Here is a 22,539-nt window from a genome sequence, read left to right as displayed (position 1 = left end):
AAATGCATTTGACATTCATCCTTGATAATCTTGAACCTGTCTTTTAAGTATTATTATCTATTTAATCTGTTTCCTTGACATGAAATGTGATTTTTTTTTTCCATTCTCCCTTCAAAATTGTTCTTGAATTTTCAGAATGCACAACATTCAGACATAAGCCTTAATAAATTTTTGTATAAAATAAATCTTATACATAAGATATATGTTAATATATGCACTATATATAAAGAGACGCTTTAGTTACTTAGAAATGAAAATGATGCCTCTTCTACTTACATATATTTTTGCTTTGCCAGAAAGTGAGGTATTGAATGTTACAAGTTGTGTCTCTTCAAAGCTTAGAAATGTAATACTGCTGAGTGTCACAATTCCTCAAAAAATTATCTTACTCTCTGTCTTAAACCCTGAATATCATGTAAAACTACTGACGGCTCTGTACCATACATCCACATCAAGTCCTGCTGCCTTTCCCCCTTAATAGGTTTTCGCTGCATTTGATGCTTCTACTGAACCATATTAGACCCCGGTAACTAAACCTTCTTGCCTTACTACAAGAAGGTGGACAATAGAGCTAATGTAGATGAGAAACACCATCATTTATGTATTTCTGACAATAATGACATAATAATTTTCAATTGAAAACATTGTTTTCTGTCAAAAAAAAATTGGCAAACACCGACTTCATCAGATAATCTTTTAATATCCCAATTTTTTTTATTGTAGTACAGATAAAACTTTATATTTCTTTTTGATACTTTTAAGCCCACTTACCTGGAGCTGTTCAGACACACAAGTGTGTATAAATTTCTGGGCTTGCTTATAGAGGATTTAGCTACAAGGATCTCCCAAAACAAACACATGGAGGAGCATTTTTCTCTATTGTTCAGTCAAAATTTTTCAGTATTTCACTTTAAAAAGAGTTCTTCCATCTAAGAAGAGTACCATATGGAGAAACAGCATTCCACCATTAAAGTATGAAACAAACATTTTAATGCTGGTTGAAGTGCTACTGTCAGTGAAGGTTGAAAAAATCACTAAAATACTTCCATTACATAGAGAGAGGCTTGATGAATTTTTTAACAATAATTTACGTTTCTAAAACAAATTAGTACATTTTAAGGTGAAGTCCTGACCCCACTGATTTCAACTATAAATCACAATATTTACAGGAATAATACATCAGAAGGATTATTTAAAACATGCAGTATAACATGTCATACCATGTACCCCCAAATGAAATACATCAATTAAGGAGTAGCGTATCTGTCTCTCAAAAAACTAGGGGAGCTGTGAAATAGACTGCAGAAAACGAGGGGTGAGATAAATATGTACTGAGTAACATTGTCCAATATAAAGCCATACAAGATAAGGGCATTTAAAGCCACAAACATGCCACTGAGCATAGCAAGAATGTTCTTTTACACGAAGACACATACATTTTCTGCTTATAACTCCATATTATGGCTAACATGTGACTGCAAAAATGCATGTATGAATATTCAGAGTTTATAGTATAGTTACGCTTTGGTGGGGACGTGTTATACAGAATAAGAAGAACCTGGACATTGCGCACTGGGTCTGTTATTTACCTTCTCTGTATAGAAAGGATTCGATTGAAGAACAAAAGTCATGTTGATAGCACTATCCTGTTTTTCTAACCGTAGAATGCCTCAAAGTGTTAAGACAGTATAGAAACTATTATGCAAACATCCAGCTCAGATGCCCATGTATGTTTACAACTTCAGCATGCTGTGTGCAAAAGCAAGAAGTCTAGCGTTGAGCTGAACACAACCATTCTTGAAAAGCACAACTGCCAGAAAGATCCTGTATTTCTTGAGAGAAATCAGTATATTCACTTCTATAAACCTTGAACAGGTGACCACACACATAAATAAAATTCTTTCTGATGAGGATTGAAGTAATGTGTCTAAAGATGGAATACTGTAATTTTCCTACTTTGAAAATACCTGTTTGTGATGAAGAAAAGGCAGATTTTGTTATGTGAAGATGAAATATAGTAATAATGATGTAAATGCAGACATACTCCTCTTTAATGACATTTTATGGACATGAAAAAAGACACACACATATACTATATACATATATATTTGTGATATAATTTTAAAATTCCCTGAAAATTATCAGACTCTTCAGATGAGATCCACTTCCAGCACATGTGCAATATTACAAAATATTTAAATCTTCATAAATGATTGCAATGCCTTTCAGTTAATAGAAACAATAAAATGTGATAAAATTAGTATTTACAGAAATAATGCACAGTATTAGCTCAAAGACTTAGCTGTGGTAGAAAGAGAGAAAGAGAAAAAAGAAAGAAAAGAAAAAAGGAAGGAAGGAAGGAAAATTGAAAAATAAGAAAGAAGGAAGGGAGGGAACAGGAGTTGTCTAACTTACATCTGCACGCAAAGTGCATTCTGTAAAGTGAAGGAAACTGGATCCTATGTACCCAGTGTATAATTCTGACCTCACATAACTCCACAAACAGGTTTAAGTATTTAAAGGTGAGGAACCAATACATAATTCATTGGTCCCTGACTTATGATGCAAATGTTAAGAATTTTTTAAGAAGAATTGAGAGTTGGTATGAAGTCCAGTTCTGCATTATCTGCTAAAGTGAATATTAATCAAGCAGGGCAGTAGAATGTCGTTGTGAGGACTGCAGAAACAAGGCAAGCACATTATTAATTTTCACGAAAATACTACTCCTAGCTGGCAAAAAGCACGTGTGAGTTATCAAACATATATGACTTAGAAAAATAAAGAAATGGAAACCTGAGAAAGGGGTGATATTCCAAATTATTATAGTTGGTTTAATAGTATTCAGTTGAGTAGGCAATTAAAGAATTAGTTCATAAATGTATTGAAGTTTTTCATATTTAAGGCCCCAGGGAGTATATATTCTATTTCCCATTCACAAGAAATGAGTTTAGGCAGCTTTTTACTTACATCTGCACTGGGGGTTAGTTTTGAAGTCAGTGTTTGCTTTTCTAATTGGTGATGTTGTTCATTGGAACTCTGTGCATGCACCGATTTACTTTGTCATCTGTGAATAATTTGAGGGATAGTCTATTTTATGTGCAACACTTGCCTTCTTGAGAAATATATAGTTAACTATATATCCATACCTTTCTGCTTTTGTTTTGGCTTTCCATTTTATAATTTAACTTTACAAAAATGGAGGAAATTTGAAGTAGAGCAAATTTAAATTTTTTTCTGCTACAATTACAGCAAGGGTAAGGCTGTGTCTTTTTAGCAGAAGACAAAAATTAAGAATACTAAGTTAAGAAAGAAATTATCTTAAAGAATTTTGCTATCAATTTTAAGTTAAATTAATTCTTTTTCAACATTTAGTTATAATAGCGATGCTGGGAAGTTGAGCTAGGAATATCGAGTAAATTCAGGTTTGTGGTTATAGGACCTTTGTGTCCCTGGGTTCACTTTTACAGATTATTACTAGTAGCTGCACAAAGAGAAGGAAAAAAAATGTTTTTTCTTCCTTACTCACGTATATCAGATTTCTTTTTGTAGTGATCAAAGAGGAACACAGCTACTTCACAAAGATCTCCCTCAAAAAAAACGGTGTCCAGAACAGAAAGAAAATACGTGGAGTCATGGCAGAAGTAGATCTGGATCATGTTATGAGGGAGGCAGCAAATTACAGATGCTCTGCAGCATTATATAGGACCTTTAGTTCATCCAGGGCCCTACTAAGGTACCTTCATTGAGATTCATGCTCTTGGAGGTATTCTGTCAAAAGGCACAATCCATGCCTTTAAAAGCTGGGAAGGATCTGAGTTCTATTTCATTTTGTGGGCCTTTAGTTACCATTTCTGGAGGGCCAGGTACACTGCTATTTTCAAGAAGGAGTGTGAAACAAGGCAAGTTTGAAAGGTGACATTTTCAATCACTCTCCTCACTCTCCTTTTATAAATGCAAATTTTATTAAGGTCCTTGAAGGCAAATTTCCAAACTATGACACATACGATCATTGTGTCAGCCTCAGATCAGACACTCCTATTTTCAGTTTAGATGCCTATTACATTCCTCCATCATTCCTCAACTAATAAATTGTTTTCTTAATGTCTGAAACTAAGCAGTTTGTACTATTGCTTATTTGTCACAAGATAAGGAAAAAATCTACAAAATAATTTTACCCGCAAACTGTGATGACTACTCAACAAAGCTAAGCTACAGAAATGCTGGCAGTACAGTGAACCATTTGTCATGAAGTAATGATCTTCTACTGTGTTATCAATTCAATTTATATCCAGACTATGAAAAATCCAGAGGCACCAATGTCACAATTTCCATTGCTTTTGCCTCATTTCTTCTATGACACATCAACCTTCCATAGCATGATTGGTTTAGAGGACAGATTGCTGTTTTATGCCTCATATGATTATGTCATAAGTGTTTACATTTAAGATGGAAATAAGAAAAACAAAGCTCTTTCTGATTGCCTGCATTTTTTGGCTGCTCTAGTAGTAATTTACTCTGTATCTGTCCACTGCACTATTTGTTTCTCAGTATTTTTACACGTTCAGACACACACATAAATGTGACAATCACACTGTATTTATACATTTTTATGTTTATATTCAAGTACTCAAACATACATATACACATATATATAGACATATGCTATGTGTATCTGTAGGTGTAAATATGGATTGCTCTACTGAGTCCATTACAGCTCTTACACATCAATTCAGTTCTCCCCTTTCTGAGACATCTCTAATTCAGTTCCATTTAAGCTTGTGAGAGAGAGTGATGTCGAATAGCATGATTTTTTTTTAAACAAACTGTGTTGTTAGTATTAGTGAGAGTACCTTTTCAATAATGTATGTGCTTTGGCAGCCTGTGCACTAACACTTGAAAACTACAGAGGAGATTATCATAGCTGCTGGGGGTGGATAGTGTGCACCTTCTGAAACACACTTCCGAATGCACAAAGCCCATCTGAGGAATCAGTTTATAGCAGGACTGTGTGGTCCCTAAATAAACTGCAGACAGAGAAGAATGTGGGAGGAGACTATGTAACTAAAACCCAGTATGAACAAGAAGGGAAAAATCCAGATATTTCTACATCATTAGCATTACAGTTGACTTTCTATGTAATTTTATTCTCTGTGGCATATATTTCTTTCCTGGTAATTGACAGTCTTTCATTGTCATGTGAACTGTCTTTTAAATTATTCTTTACCTTCTACTTCAAGAAGAACCTGATTTTTTATATGGGATTTTTGTGGAATGCCTAAAAGTGAGTGCCTCTGTCATACATGAGGGAATGGATTTGTGTGTAGCAGCCCAAATGGACAGTGTTCATTGCTGCTCATCCTCCTCAATTCATTTATCTAACTATTTGAAAAAAGATGAACAACACAACCAGTTTACTATCACAGGAAGACTTAGAGGTTTGCTATGAAACTTCCAGTGTTTAATTTTGCAGATTCTCTATTTGTAGCAAACATGCAAAGAAATTTGTGTGCTGCACCAGCAGCAGCACCTCTGCCTTGGTTCCCTGCTATTCCACTTACATTTGACTTGAAATAGGAAAAGCTCACAGCTTGTTTCTGTTGCTCATACATAGCTTAGGTATCCTGACTCCATAATTAAAAGGCATGAACAGTCACGTATCAAATTCAAGGCTTAGGAGCTACAGGGCTTAGGACCATGAGCGTGTGCCTGAACATGTAGTAGCATACAATTTAAGTCCTCTGTGCTCCATACATGGCTCCTGTCATCTCTGCTGCTCCTTTCTGAGACATCTCTTATGTAGAAAGAAGATAACTTCCTTTTAGGTCAATAAACATATCCCTTCTATACAGTTTATGACCTTTCAGAGATCATAAATTGTAATATAAGTATTATTTCTCCCAAGGTGAGGAGGAAAGAATGAGATATGTGTCCATCCATTCTTCATGGGTGAAGGGCAAGTCATCTGTCGAATGATCTGACAGACTCCCTTACTGACTCTATGCTTTCTCCTTGTGCTAACCAGGCTCCATGTTTTGTAGTACTCCCATCTACTCTCTTTCTGTCAAATATCATGGAATCATAGAATCATAGAATATGACGAGTTGGAAGGAACCCATCGGGATCATCAAGTCCAACTTGATATATGTTAATATGTTAACTATGTAGTAAAATATATGCCTGTCCATGCTTATGCTGCAGTTCTGATCATTCAGAACTCTATGCTTTACTGTAATTTTTAGTCATTAGTTTACATATTCTGTTTTTGATAGGACTCTTATCTTAGTTGTTGCTCAAGATGTAAACAAAGAAGGGCAGGTTATTTCATGCAGGTTTGTGAACCTGACAGTCCCCTCTTTTAAATACCTATCCTTGCAAATTAAAGCATATTTTACCGTGATTTTGCAGGATTTGTTTTAATACATAATATTACATACATATTGCTTAATATATATATCTCATATTCAGAAATACAAAAGGACAAAAAGTGCACATTATCCTAGAACTTGTCAGTAAACTTATTGTTTTTCAGTTACAGATCATCTATAATAGTAAATTAACTGATACAAGTAATGAAGTTCCTTCTAGTTTCTGAAGTTCCTGTAACAGACTACTCTGAACTTCAGAGTTATTTGGGTCAGGTATGGAGAAAGAGATAGGGATTTGAAGGACAGAAGTTGTGCCAATACAAAATGTTTTTAAATAAATATGGGCCAAAATAAGAGTTCTGTTCAGACCTGGAGTATATAAATACAATTGTGATAAAGATGCAAACTATTTTTTTTTTTTTTTAGTGAGCAGTGTTTTCTATTTCTGGGATTTAATTTTAAGTGAAAGAATTAGAAGATCATTAATTATTTTTTTGTCTGAATTGAGAAAAAAAATCTTTGTTTTATGCATTTTGCCAACTACTCTTTTTTTAAAAATTTGAATAACTCCTGTTTCTTTTTCCATTTTTCTCCCCAAGGTCTGCTAAGTTGCAGTGAATTTGGGAAGCTGAATGTTTGTCAGTCAACACAAAACAAACCAAAAATATCACAGCAGATATTCCCCCATCTTGCTATAGAAGATGAACTGTTTAGACATAAACTTCTGCAAACCTCAATAATCAGCTAACTGTTTGATCAGGGGAAAAAAAATTATCTGTGTTTGAAAGGCTGACATTAATTTGAAGTTGTAAAGAAATTCACTGTCAGGTGAATGCCCTCTCTGCTTTGATTCTAAAAGATGACATGTACTCATTTGAATTTAGCTTTAGACAGCTGATGAAGAATGAGTGAAATAACCATAACATAGAGCAAAGTTATGACTAAAACGCTAATAGGATTAGTTTGGTGCAGAGTATTATATGCCTAAAATTACATGAATTTTCTCAAGTTAGAATTTACTGCTTACTGTAAAACACAGGTGTGTTTTTTAATGAACATTATGGCCTTCCAAATTTAATGATAAGGATATTTCTCATAATTATTCAAAAATTATATTTCAGAAGCCATCCTTCAGAAAGATCTTTCAGCTGGGCTAAATAGCAGTCTTCTGGTGTATTAATTGCTTCCAGCCCTGACAGGTCTTTAGTAATGCTTTTTTGGACTTGCTTGCAGGTTTTTTCCTTTTGTTTTTTCTGCTTGACTACCCTGGCTGGAGCCAATTGCGTGAAGTATATGCCATATATTTCCGTGTGCAGGTTTTTCTCAGGGCAGTCAGGCAATAGGGAAGAGGCAAAATAGGACAGATCCTTTCGGTGCTCTGATGGTGACCCACAAGCAGTTTGCCACACAGTTTCACCTGTATGGCTTAACACAGAGCCCTCAGCAGGTGCTGTGAAGGGGGAGAATTACAAGAGCATGATGGACCATTGCCATGTCTGTCAACCTCTCAGCATTGCACTGCCTGCTGTGTGTTCCTCCAGCATTCAATCTAACGCACATGTATCAGCAAATGGATCCCTGCTGAATGATCTCTAGTGTGTTTATGAGCCTGTTGAACAACACGACCGGCACAGAAGGGACTTAGACCTGGTTTTTGAGTTTAGCTCCATATTCTTCAGTTTCTTTCACCAACTATATACATTTCATTCTTGGAAAAATGATAGAATTATAAGCTAAACTGACATAAGCAAAACATTTTGTAACTTACAGCAAATTCTGAGTTAATACTGAAGTCTCTAGTTTTACCTATTATATAAGAATTTATATAAATGTTTTTAATAGGATATACACATCCTTAAAGAGCACTTGGATGTGTCTCTTTATAAAACAAAGATTAACAAAATGTAATTTTCATGGGAGTTTAAAAGGACTGACATAATCTGTGGATCCTGTTATACTCTTCTTCATAGGGAATTATTCTAACAGTTTCAAGTTCTAGAACAAATCTTGAAGAATATCTTTAGCCAAAAACCTTATAAATCCACCGTCAGATTAGAATAATTTATGTGGAAGGCCATCTAGGTCACTTATGGTTTCTTCTGTAGATCCACATCTACCATTTCTAACCTTCAGTGTCATCTAGTGCATAGAAAATACAAATTCTGACCCCAAAATGCTAATGATCCTGAGTCTGCATACCTGTTGATTCTTGCTTATAATGGGAAAAATGATACCTCCTTTACTGACCTAATGGAGATAGGCTCTATGAAAAAGCTAGGCATTATTACTATTTTACAATATGCAGCTTTACTGAAAAACAATAGGTTTACCTGTAGGCATTACCATTTTGACAGCTTTCTTTAACTTAACGTATGAACTCTACAGGAATTCAATAATATTCAAAATACAATGGAATTACGTCATCACAATATCCACACTTCTGCTTAAAAACATTATGGGTAAAAGGGAAACAATGATTAAATGTAAAACCAGGAGTTCGTTATAGCTGAAATCTTAACAGTCTAATTAGAGAGCTACCCAACATCTAACTCTAACAGAAAATGAAGAAAATAAAGAACAAAAAGAAGAGGATACCACCATAGCAAAAACCCGAAACCAAACCAAAGTAAAAAAATAAAGGCAAACCAACCCTAAATAACAATACAGTTAGAAATGTATCACATATCCTAGGTGCTAACAGTTTTGCTGGTAGTGTGCTTGTCTTCTGCTGCCCTTTGGGATCCTTCCATCTGTTGGGGTAGCATATGGTAAATCAGTAGCACCCAAACTACTTAACAGGGAAGACTATGATGTAATTGTTGGTTTCTTCTTCACTTCAAGATCTGCGGGGATAATTTTTGTTTCTTTGCTAGTAGACTTTCATACCTTGCTTTTTCTTCATTGCTTTGCAAGTCCACAGTACATTAAATTTACTACGTATGATGCATTTATACTCCAAAACCCAATTTTGTTCACATCTGCATTTCTTCAACTAACTGTTGATGAGTTGTTCATAGCCGTGGAATTTCCAGTGTCAGGCTGTGACTTAGCTCTTATCCCCCATCAGGATTTCTCTGTACTGCTTCCTGTTCTTCCTTTCCTCAACCAACATACTGGGCCTGTAATTCTCTCCACTGCATCATTCCATTAGAGTCCCAAATATCTCATTTTATACAGAACAGATACTTTTTACAATTATATATAAAACTATGGCTATACCATGAGAAGACAAGCCATATTAAGACCAATTAAATATGGTCATGTGGTTATGAGAGAAAAATACTCTTACAGCTAAACTGGGTCAAAGCAAAGTTCCAGGCAGATTGAAACAAGGTCAGACAAAGTAAGCTGGACAAACCATAGTCCTGAGGCCTCATAAACTAAGTAGATATCCTGTGGCCTATTTCTAGGAATGAAAATACATGTTAAAAATGCTGTACTAAAGTTCCTGTACATGCTCTGTAACCTAGTTTAGAGACTAGTACCTGGACTATTGAAGGAAAGAATCTGCTAAAGATTAAAAAGCATTATCTTAGTTGTAGGAGTACCTATAAAGTTGCTTAAAGTGCTTAAAGACATAATTTAGCGTGTGGTTTAAAAAAACTGGTTGTTTTTAGCTTTCTACTACTACTGCTCTACAATTTAAGGTCAATGATTTGGTCTAACCAAAATTTCTGAAAGAGAATGTACTATGGGAGCCCATAACAAAGTAAGTAATACTTTCTGCAGTGATTCAGCAACTTTAACTTAGATAGGGAAAATCTGATTTTGAGATGTCTTTACAAGCTGTCAATTCCATTTTAGAAGACACTGTCCTTCTCAGTGTGATGGTTAGCTTCTCTAATAAACTTACATTTCTCATAAGACTTTCCTAAAGTCTTATTCTTATGCTCTGGCTTATTTTTTTTTCTGACCAGATTCTGAATCTTTAACCTTACCAACACTTAAAATAATTGTTTAATTAAGTCTCATATTGAGATATAGCTCTCTAAGCGAAAAATGTAGGGAATCATTGCTTATTCTTAAGTGGATAGATATTCCAGATCACTCAATACTTCTCTAGGAAGCATAGATTTATGTGATTGTGTTTTACATGTCAATTCCTCACTCATCTAAAGGGATAAGGATCTGAAATCTAGCATAAAGTCAAATGCATTACTAAACAGATATTTAAGGGAGTTATATTCAAATGGGATAATTTAGTGCATATCTGTTGTACAGGACACTTTCCATATTTTTATTACTTAAATACTTTATTAATTAAATAGAATACTTAGTATACTTTCAGTAGATACGATCTGGTTCTGATTTCTTATTTTCTTCTTTTTTGAAAGGCAATCTTTCCCTTATCTCTTTCTTGTTTCGTGAACATCTAATTATATCTGTCTTACAGAATAATGTGGCTACTCGATGCATTTGTAAATTTATAGCAGGGTTATAGGCTTTTTTTAAAATCTAATTAAGGGTTATCAGATGGTTAAATCAATTGTTGCCTTTACAGCAATTAAAAAACTTCCTTTCTTAAAGGAGGAAAACCCAGTTTCAAAAGAAAATATAATTTCATTATTGCTACATATTCACAGACTTTCTGCTGTTAAATAATACATCACTGAATAGATAGTACTGAAATGAGTAAACCTTCATAATAACTGTTTTCTGTTGAATTTTCAAACAGCTAATATAACTGAAGGCATATTTGTACTTTAGCTCTAAAATTCCATACATTGATTTTTTTAAAAAATGCTAACGAAAGAGAATGCCAATATAAATTGATTGAAAAGCCTACCAGTGTTGTTTACTCCTCAAATGATCAAATGAAACAATTTGAAGTTGTTTTCAAAACAGGCTTTTAATATAGCAAAAACAAGCTCCTGAATATGCTGCTTTGCCTCTGATCATTGCTCAGCTGAATGTCCCCTGTATGCCTTTTTTTATTCTTGAATGTCACTCGTTTTTCTAGCGCAGATATGATACAAAAACAGGTTTTTTTAAGCTGACAGAATTCTGTTTTTAACCAGTGGAAGAATGCATTCTAGTCACACTTCTGTGCCCTTCCCATCCATCCAAATATGACTATAAACAGCATTAGATAGTTTTGTCAATTTATCTGGCAAGGGTTTTTTTCCAAAGCTTTACTTAATTTTAAGTATTTCTCAACATGTTTCTGTAGCTAAATGTTAGCTATTTTAGCTGTTTTGCTTTTCTTAAAGAAAAAATCTGTTTATTAAAAAAGTTTCCCTTTTGATACTTCCATAATTTCCCTTATGCTTAGTGTTCACGCAGTTATTTGTGAAAGACATAGTATTTCAGGTATAGAGAAGTATTACAAGTCTGTATCTGTTTCTCTTTATACTTTTGTTCTTTCCCTTTCCCCATTTCTTTATCGCTTCTCTTAATTAATCCTAATTCTGTAGAATCTTTAAATGAACATATCACAGAATTCTTCCCCAAAATCTGTCACAAGCTGCTGAAAAGCACAAGTTCCCACACAGAGTTCTCCATGATAAAGTTGTTGCATGAGCAATTGATGAAGCTGACGTGCTATGAATTTATTTAATATGTCCTGTATCCTTCTCAACTCTTTCCTCTTTTTTCATGTCCATTTCAACTTTGTCCTTTCCTTTGATTCATTCAGTTCTCACCTCTAGAGTAAATATCTCTGTTTTGACTGCACAGCACTTTTAGCTCTTTCTGTATTATTTACCACAATTTAAATATGAATCTAACTGGTTAATAGGCAAAAGATGCTGTAGGTGACTGAGAGTAGTGATGCAGAGTTGTAATGGTAAGCTAGTGCAGGGATTGACCAGCTGGTTGAGATCTATCTAGCTTTCCCAGAGCAGTTACAGAGTCTTTGCAATCTACCCCACCACCAATTTTCACGCATTTTCTTGCATCTGGCTGTCCCTGAGACCCTTTTATTTTACTGTTTGCTAATAACAAGCAAAAAATTGAAACCAAACAAACACAAAACAAAACAACAAAGCAACACAAACAGATGTGACCAAATCTGACAGGCAGACACAGGATAGAAAATGTTTATGTTCTAAATAAAGAAATCAAAAAATGGTGAAGTGATGCTGCAACAAAATCACCTAAGGAATTACACTAGACCGACTGAATAGGGAATAACAGTGTATTGCTATGATAAAAGAATAAAAAAATTGAACAAGTTGCATTTAGGGTTGTGTTAACAGCAATGTCATGTTTAGATAAAACAGGGTGATTGCATAAGCCTCACTTAGGGATAGAGTCTGAAGATTTTAAACCCAGAAAGGATAAGAAGAATAAGGGAAAATAAGAGGATGTAATTCACCTAGTGCCTCACTTTATTCTTCTGTTAAATAATTAGCGAGTGGACAGCATTCATGAAAGCCCCTTTACGCTTTAAAAGATGTCTTTGGAAAGAAACTTCATAGCCTATACTTTGATATAAGTTAAGCAAAACAGATGTTCCCCAAATGGTAAGATTTAAATGTAGATTTTAATTAACCTGGGTGTTGAAGAACCTCTCAACAGAGGTTTGATTTGAGGCTTTGCTGTAAGCTTGCTTATTATACTATGTTGTATAACACAGCATTGAATGAAAGCCTATTTTTCTGTATTCCAGAATATTTTCTAATTTATTTAAACTTCAGTCTAATAACGGCATTTCTAAAGAAATGCAAACAAATCATTATGCTATTTTTTTACAATTTCTAGAGGAACTAAACTGCATTTTATATCTGCCATAGTGTTTCAGGAGGCTTGGAGGATCTCGATCTGGGATGGAATGAGCTCATTTAGTGAAACATTACTTAGTCTATAGATTAAAAAACTATGTATCAAGCCATCAAATACCAAACTTAAGTATAAAAATAATGAAAATTTTGAAAATATACATTTTGCCGGATCCTTCTTTTATTTGTGCTGTGGAGTATTTGGTAATCAGACAGATTTTCAGACATTTTTGCACAGACAATTTTAAATTTAGGAAAAAAATATTATGTCAATTACATACTTTTACTTGGTTCTGAGTTTTAAAGATGGCAAAATTGTCACTTATGCCGCTGGTGACAAAATCAGAAGATTTATAAAACCAAAAAATTTTCAGAAGAGAATAAAATACTGATTTCCTTGTTAACCAGAACTCATTCCATGGAAGGAAAGCCTAGAAATGTGGAGAAAAAGTAAATTCTGGTCTCAAAGGACATATATGAATTTCAGTACTTTGATGCATCTTAAATGAAGATGGGATGCTGAAACTTTTAATTTACATCAATCCACAGAAATATCTAAGAAAGTTAAAAAAAATCAATCCCACAACAACATCTTTTGATTCTGATCTTACTTTACTGTCCTACTTTCACAGCTTTGTTTGTTTCTACAGTTACATAAGGTGAATTTCACATTTATTTTGGCCAAAAATATTCCAGCAATAAAGGTCTATAAAAAAATGAGTAAGAACAATATGTTCCTATGTCATTCCTCCAATATCCACACTCCTCAGCATAGTTTAACAGTCCAAAGAAATTTCTTAGTCACTGATTTCTGCCTTTCAGATTTTTACCCGATCCACTGTGGAAAGTGCCTGAGGACTAGGAGGGCATTTCATCTGGTGGCCCCAGTGATTACCAGTGAATGCATAAGACACACAGGTTTTCTAATAATAGGTTTTAGTTTTACAAAGACAACTCCAACCAGTTCTGTGTATTTTTTGTAACTGCTTCTGTAAATGATTGGCACCAAGATAATCTGTTTGATTGTTTTCTGAAATGGAAATTCTGCCCTGAACAGACCAGGAAACAGTATCTTGATCTCTCAAATTGTCTGTGACTTGAACATTTTAAGCAGAATCTGACAATATAAACTGACTGAAACCCAATGGAAGTTTGGTTGGTGAATCAGTTCAAAGTTACCAGCAATTTTCACTTGAAGTACCTTCAAAAAAGGAAGTAAGTGAGAAATTGTCATTGTGCTAAACTGTTGCCAAGTCATATGGAAAATGCATTTTCAAAATGTCCTTACTGTGTCTCAAGGGTTACTTAACTTTCCCCAGTCCTTGTTTCCAGTGCCCAAAACTCCCTGACTTCATACTACTGGCTGCAACTTTGTGTGATAGGTTCTTTGTCATAGCCTTCAATTTTATCAGAAACATTTTTCTATTGATTTTGTAAAATGTGGCTTTTTAGAAAGAAACACCTCCCAGAGCAGGATGATATTCTTGAATGAGTATTCCTTTCATTGCTGGTGAGTATATCTGACAGAAGAAGGGTTTTGAATGCCTCCTCTTTCCTATAAACCATGTTTATAACCTCTTTACATCTGTAACAGACTTTCAAACTATTATTGTGCACAGTTTGTAGTACAGCCTGACTGTGTAATTTCCTGTCATTGTAAGTAGATTCATTAGCCTGTCTATTTCCTTAAAGGCTTCCCTCCCAAGAATTTTGCATCTTAAAGCAGTTTTCAAGGATTAAGGGTAGCACCAAGTGCTCCACTTCAAAAGAACTCTTGAAACTATTCTGGCTGTACCACATCTTCTAGACCCTTTGGCCTTTGATCATTTATTGTTGTGTCAAATGTAATGTGGATTTTAAATCATCACATAACACTCTGCATATATGAAGGTCCTCCTTCAATCTGCTTCACAAAAACATATCCATTGAGATCTGAAGATTTATGTTTTATCTCTCTGTACGGTTGTATACACTGATGAACCACACAAATTCCTGAAGTATCTTGTAGTAGCCGGGAGTAAATGAGGTAATACTATGCTGCCATTGCAATCTCTTTGGTTGTATATATTTCAATTTAGTCTTAAGCATTTTGATGAAAATGCATATTAAATAATTTATTTCTGGACAATAGGAGACAAATATCATCATTCTGTAATTCTTTAAAAGATCATGAAAATTGTTTTTTTCCATTGTTATCTGAAAGGGCAAAGAACTTGCTTCAAGATATTAGGTAGTCTTGCCAGGACTAGAGACAGGGTATTTTTCTCCATCTAGTCTGATCCATAAGAGCACCCACAATGATGATGAAGAGCATTCAAAATGGCTTCTGGACCATCTGAGAGAGTAACTTAGTGGGACTTCTCTGGAAGAAAATACTCTTTTCAGATTTTGAGCTCTGGTCACAGAAGCAGCAGCAGTCGTACTTCACTATGCCTTGTAGGATGAAGAAGAATAATTTTTTTAATGACAATCCTAATGTGATACCTGAAAAGTATAGTGTGTGTCTAACAATCTGCAGATCTATCTCTGATGAAGCCCCTCGTCTTTGTGATATCTCTCTGTATAGAAACATTTTTCCATGAACTATTTCTTTTTTATTTTATGCCTGCAATGGCATGTTAAGACAAGATCTTCTACATAGACTTTCTTTTCTGACACATAAAGTCTTCTTGTGGTGTGTGATGGTGCATCCCACCCCTCCTATAGGCTGCACTATGATCTGAAGGGCTGATCTCCACACCATAACTCCTCTGACTTCCCAGTATTTGTATTAGTGAGTGAATGCTTGGTTTGGATGCTCTTAGCTTGCTGGCAGTTGCAGTTCTATCTGTGCTGTCATCCAAAATTTCTCTGGTTTTAGCCATTCAATGTTTATCATGGAAGAAGAGACATAATTTCAATCAGTGTGCTTGCAAGGAGGCAGTAACTCCCACTAGTGAGTCCCCACACTACTCCCACTCAAAGATAAATTTTTGCTTTTCCCCAGCCAATACCTGCAACTATTGTCTTAATAACACTCCCCATTCCTCATGATGTATTCTTGGATATAAAAACTTTTGTCTATTCTGGTTTTTTATTCTCCCTCACAGTCCTATATTCTACATCTATGTTCTCAATAGACATATTATGTCTTGCTTAGCTGTCATCAAAGCAACCAGTTGTTTCTCTTTGTGCAGCTGCAGCTCTGACTGTGACCATTCTCTTGGGTAAAACATTTCCCAGTCAGGCAGAAGATTTTTTTATTTTGCAAATTCCCTGTGCTATCTTGTCTTTTAATCTCTGGTAAAAATGTACTGATTGAACCTTACTGGTTTTTTCTTACCTGTTCAGTGAAGTGAGCATCTCTCCTTGATAGTACCTTCAAAACAAGTGTTTTTGTTTAATAGACTAAGATTCAAGTGACCAGGCAGTAGAAACAGAAGATACCTTGGCTGCAGCACTCTTGAACGATTCCTTTGGGACCTTCAGGTTTAGTTGTACTGTTCACATCTTTCTCTCTCAATCTTCTGATATAGACTCTTATCCTTGCAGCTTAAAGAGTAGACTTTTACTTTTGGAATTTCTTGCATCAATATTTAGGGAAGCTTTGAACTTGATAAAACCCCAGTTTTAAGGATCTCGACATCTGTTGATTTAAAAAAGCATTCTGCTAACTGAATGTATTTTAATGTACACAATCTGAACCAGATTATGGGAAAATGCAAAAAAGTATTTAAACCTTTAAATATACAATGTTATAGATACTTGTAAAGGACAGGTAACAAATGAACACTACTTTACTGAATTGTACTAACATCAGATTTTTCTGTCTGTTGCCAGATTTAGTTGAAGACTGTCATTCAAGATGGATCTCCATCTTAGAGCATAACTACTTCTTAAGGGCTTCTTCACGAACAATAAAATGTTCTCTTTAAGACACACTGAGCTTTGCCTGTTTGTTTTGTTTTTGTTAGTGTAAATTTTCTCCTAGGAAGTCTTCAAGCCCAAAATTTCTTGGGATTACATGTCTTTCCTTATGAAATAATTTTCTCTACCCAAAGCTTTATTTTACCTATGAGGATCTAGAGATACTTTTGATATTCTTCCTATTAAATTACAGTCCCTTTTTTTTTAATTCTTTGAAAATGAAAAGTCACCTGTTCTAGAATTGCCTATTAACATTTCTTGAATTCTTTTAGTAGTAAAGTGCTCTCTTCCCCATTTGATTACTAAATGTGTACATTCCAATGTAAAACATCTCCACTAAAAAGCCTTCAATATGATACTAACTTGCAAAACATACTTAATGCAGGGTTATAGTTGGAAAAAATGCCTGTCATTCATTACCAGCTCTTAGCTGAGACTAGGCATGACATTATTCAGCACTTTGAAATAATGATGGCTTGGGATAAATGCTGCCTAAACTAGTTTAGAGGAATACTGTAGTAACTCCCAACAAGCATTGGCGCAGTGTTTTCCCATGAAAAAACAGCAATATTTTGTTGGAAATTTTATACTTAAAGTCATTACCAAATATTGTAAATCTATTGAGGTTAGGTACTTAGCTTAAAATTCCTGAAACAGAATTCAAAAAGTGAGCATATAATTATTGAATCACAGAAAATTAGTTTGGGAAGGATATTCTAAGCCCTGTAATCCTTCTCTTTCTTCTACCTGATGACATTCCAGGTAGATGTCCATCCAGTGCTTTATATTTAGTGATAAATACCATGTCCCAAAGAACTGTATTTGGAGTTCAGTTAAAGTTTTCCAACGCCTTGTCTAACAATTGCTGACAAATACCTTATTACTTATCCTATTAGCCCTGGACATGGAGAATGAAATGACACTTATTACTTGTTTCTACATGACCTCTTTGATTTTTAGAACTACTAGTTTTTCTAACCTCTGTCATGTCTTGACTAAGCAAGGTCAGATCCTTCAATCGTTGTTCATGCTTCTAAGATCTTTTATTTTTCTTCTTTTCTTTCCTCATGAATCTGTCCAAGAATTTTTTTTTTTTTGGAGTGCATTACAAAAAAACAACATTTAATATTGAGATGCAGCCAGTGCTAAGGAAATCAGAGTTACCTTTCTCTTAGAGCTGTTGCCCAACTTTGGCATTATCCATTTTACAACCCAGCATTGCAAAATTGATTCCTGTCAGCTTGTGATAGCATCCTCTTCTCATGCTTTATCCATGTGTTAAGTGGTCCTTGAAAGACTTCTGGTGGTTCTGTGAGACCCAAAATTTCGTTTTTAGAAATTATACTGACCTTACCATGACATTATATTCATTATTAATTCTATTTATTTTTATGTTTTGTTTTCCAGCATGAAAGTCAGACATGCTGATCCTTAGTTGTGTATGTCCCTAAGGGCACCTTTTTAAATTATTTGTATTTATTTCTGTGAAGCATCTTTCAAAATTATTGGATTTTTTACTACCTTTCAGAAATTTAATTTCTGAGTCCCTGTAGGACTCAGAAATTAATATTGCATGGCTAGGCTATTTATCTGTTTATTCTAAAAACTCAATTTGATGCTCAAGTTAAAAAAGTTCTGTGATTTCCGAGAAGTTTCTGAACTCTGTTCTTCTGAACCTTCTAAACTATATTCTTGTCTGTGTGTCATGAATACAAATACAGATATGAAACTGCTGCATTCATGCAAATTCCCACTGTGCCACTTCACCCCTCTTTAAGCTTTGTAAGTTTGTAAAATTGTAGAATGGTTTGGGTTGGAAAGGGGGCTCGAAGATCTAGTTCCAGCCCCTCTGCTGTGGGCAGGGATACCTTCAACTAGATCAGGTTGCTCAGAGCCCCATCCAACCTGGCCTTGAACACTTCCAGGGACGGGGCATCCACAACTTCTCTGGGCAACCTGTTCCAGTGCCTCACCACCCTCGCAGTAAAGAATTTTTTCCTAATATCTAATCTAAACCTACCCTGTTTCAATTTGAACCCATTTCCCCTTGTCCTGTCACTACATGCTCTTGTAAATTGTCTTCCCTGTAATTTTTCTGTAATTTTAGTTCAGGTACTGGAAGGCCACAATTAGGTCACCCTGAAGCCTTCTCTTTCCCAGGCTGAACAATCCCAATTCTCTCAGCCTTTCCTCATAAGAGAGGTGCTCCATTTCTCTGATCAGCTTGTTGACTTCTTCTGGACTTGCTCCAAGAGGTCAATGGCCTTCCTGCATTGGGAATGCAGCACTTCAGGTGGGAATCTCACCAGAGTAGAGTACAGGGCCAGAATCCCCTCCCTTGACCTGCTGGCCACACTGCTTTTGATGCAGTACAGGATACAATTAGCTCTCTGGGCTACAAGTGCACATTGCCAGCTCATGTCCAACCTCTCATCCACCAGCAACCCCAAGTCCTTCTCACTTTGATCTGTTCGTCTCCCAGCCTGTACTGATGCTGGGGATTGCCCCAACCCAGGTGCAGTACCTTGCACTTGTGAAATCTCATGATGTTTCTATGGGCCCACTTCTTGAGCTTGCCCAGGTTCCTCTGGATGGCATCCTGTCCTTCAGTTATTGATGACCCAGCATGGAACTAGTTTTTCTCCTGTACAAGGTTCTGTTATATATCACTAATTTATTCACGAAAATGCCATATGAGACAAAAGCTTCACAGAAAACAGACTGTATGACTTCTACAGCTTCATATCATAGAAATGAGACTGACTTGTTGCTGTTTGTGCTTTATGGTCAAGTTGGCCCATATTCATCATAAGTTTTCCCCTAGTGCTTACAAATCTGTTTTGTTTGCTGACCTATTCAAACCAATAGAAACTAAACTGATTGTTCTACTATCCTCAAATTATCCTTTGCCGTTTTGTAGTTTAAAGATGTGTGGAAAAGAATAATTTTAATAAGATTTACAGCTTCTACAGCATGTATGTAATAACAAGAGGAATTTTCATTAATTTTTTCCTACATTAATGTCCTTTCACAGATACCTGAGGGTCATGACTTTTAAAATGATTGTAAATATCCCAATCTTTAGTTTTAGGTCTCATCTGAATATTGAGAACTCAACTCTTTTATAATCTACCTGCAGTAAACCACATTGGCACCATTGTCTGTGGAGACAGAGACCAGATGGGATGTGAGCACCAAGTGCACCTTCAGCTGTTTCTTTTTAAGTCTTCTAATGACTTAATGGAAAATGGTTTCTTTGTAAGACCCTTTAGAAATGGGCATGGGAGACAATTCTCTGTTGCTTGCTCACTGCTTTGTGAAGTAGGTACAATGAAAATTTGCAAGATTCTGAGTAAATTTTTTTCTGTCAGAACTCAACCCTGGATTTTATTTCATTTAGTCCCCTGGCACCTAAAAATAGAAGGGCAAAATCTCCCCCTAGGCAGAGTATAAAACAGACCCTCTATTTATAAGAGATAAGGCCTTTCTGATATTTCTACAGGCCTGGTAGATGAGGTTGTCATTCAAGCTTTACTGATCTGAAGGGGTAAAAGGCATAGTTTTGGGTATGTGTTGTCTTATTTGTGGTAAAAACTATAAATCACAGTCTGCATTCAAGCTTCAGTTTCTGGAGCAGTTCCAAACAGGAAGTACGAAAGCAGGCAGTTAGCTTATTTTGCACTGGAAAAAAAAGGGAAGATAATATGTCTGTCAGATTCTTACACTGTAAAATGTTGGAGTGAAATCCTCATCCTTTGGAAGTCAAAAAGAATTTAATACAGAGATATTTTTTGTTAAGTCCTAACAGACTTTAGTAAAACTGAGATTGCATGAAGAAAAAAATTCTGGAACTGAACTGCTGTGCTAGATTGTATGAATTTATTTTGTCCATTTTAAAGGCAAAGTAACTTTAATAACGAATAATCTTGAACATAGTTTAATCTAACTCATTCTCTTTAAGACTGAGAGAGGATTCAAGTGGGCACATCATCTGTTACCACCACTCAGATTTAACTTCCATTAAAGACATAATATCAGATAATCATGTGGGCCATGACTTCAGCATCTAAAACTGTTGTGATTGTAGATGCAGTAGCACATAGGAGTTGTTACTGAGTTATTATTGATCACGTTAGAACTTAAATAAACCCAACAGAGAACTGAATCCATTTGAAAATGCTGATCCATGTGTCAAAGTTCTTTGATACAGAAATTAAGGAAGGGCTAATTCTGTTCTTAAAAGTACAGGAGTCTCATAGGAGATTGTGTTCTAACTTCCAAAAACACAGACTCCTTCCTGAGAGAGATTTCATTCTTTCAGGGCTAGAAATAGCTTGGTGAATTTTTGGAATCAAAGGTTTGGATGTTGGCAAGTCTCACACCCATTAGACAGAAAGTAGGCCCACAAAGCTATTTTGTAACTTTCTTTGAATTATACTAATTAAACTTTATTTTTTGTCTTAAAAAATACAATTTAAAAACCCCTGCATGATCCAAACTGCATGCTTAATGCTTATATAGCAACAGAAAATGTTCCTCTAGATAAGTGATTAAATTTCAGAAGCTGTTTTTAAACTGCATATTTTCATTAATAGCATATTTCTATGAAATGCAGATGCTAAATTTCCACAGTGTAGAATTAACACAATAATTGGCTAGAGCTGTGTTAGTTTTGTCTTTCTTAAGATTATATTGGGGGACAGTTTAGCAGATGTCTGAATGACACATTGTTAATAAAAAAGGCAATGCACTGTTTGAAGAGATGTTTTTAGAATTCATTTTTGGATTAAACCCTATACAAACTGAACACAAGCCTTAGGCAAATCCAAGGAATAAAATGGGAAATAAATTGTATATAAAGGCCCATATGCTGTGTACAAATCAGGTCTATTATCTTTGCTTACCTTATGGCAGAGATAGCATTTATAAGCTATCTTTATATCTGAGCAGAGATAAAAACTCTATGTTAACAGTACATTGTAGCTTATCTCTCACAAACAGGTGAGGAGTCAGCTCTTTCTTTAGGAAGAAATAACCACCAAACTCCACAAAACTAGGTGTGTATATTTAGCATGTTTATTTAATTGCAACACAGTGCAAACATAACTAACAAGAAAGATCAGCTGCTTCTTCCCAGAACAAACTATCCCATCTGCTCAGCCTGAACAATACCAGCTAAGCACCTGCCATGTCTCCACACATACCTGAGCATTAGAATTCAATCACACCACTTAATTATTAAGTCAAAAAGCCAGAAGGGTCAAAAGTAATATTCCTTGAGGTTGTAAAATGTCCAGGCTAGATAAAAGTCTGGTGACTTGAAATATATTTTGATTATTAGGATGAATTTTGGGTTAGTTTTTTTTTTCATTTCTTTGATTGTTTTAAAATAACTTTTCTGTGACTGCAAAAGGCTTCCTACTTTCAGATGTGCTGTTGAATATGGGAAATGTTCCTGCTCATACATATGAGAAAATCAAATTCATCCAAGCTTTGCTGATGGTGTTTTAATGTGATACTATTTTCACTATCATCCTCATTATTTAAAG

The sequence above is a fragment of the Pipra filicauda genome, unplaced genomic scaffold (genome assembly GCF_003945595.2).
Source record: "Pipra filicauda isolate LSUMZ 115617 unplaced genomic scaffold, ASM394559v2 scaffold79_size2787110_pilon, whole genome shotgun sequence".
NCBI classification, from domain to species: domain Eukaryota; kingdom Metazoa; phylum Chordata; class Aves; order Passeriformes; family Pipridae; genus Pipra; species Pipra filicauda.
This window is presented reverse-complemented; position numbering follows the sequence as displayed.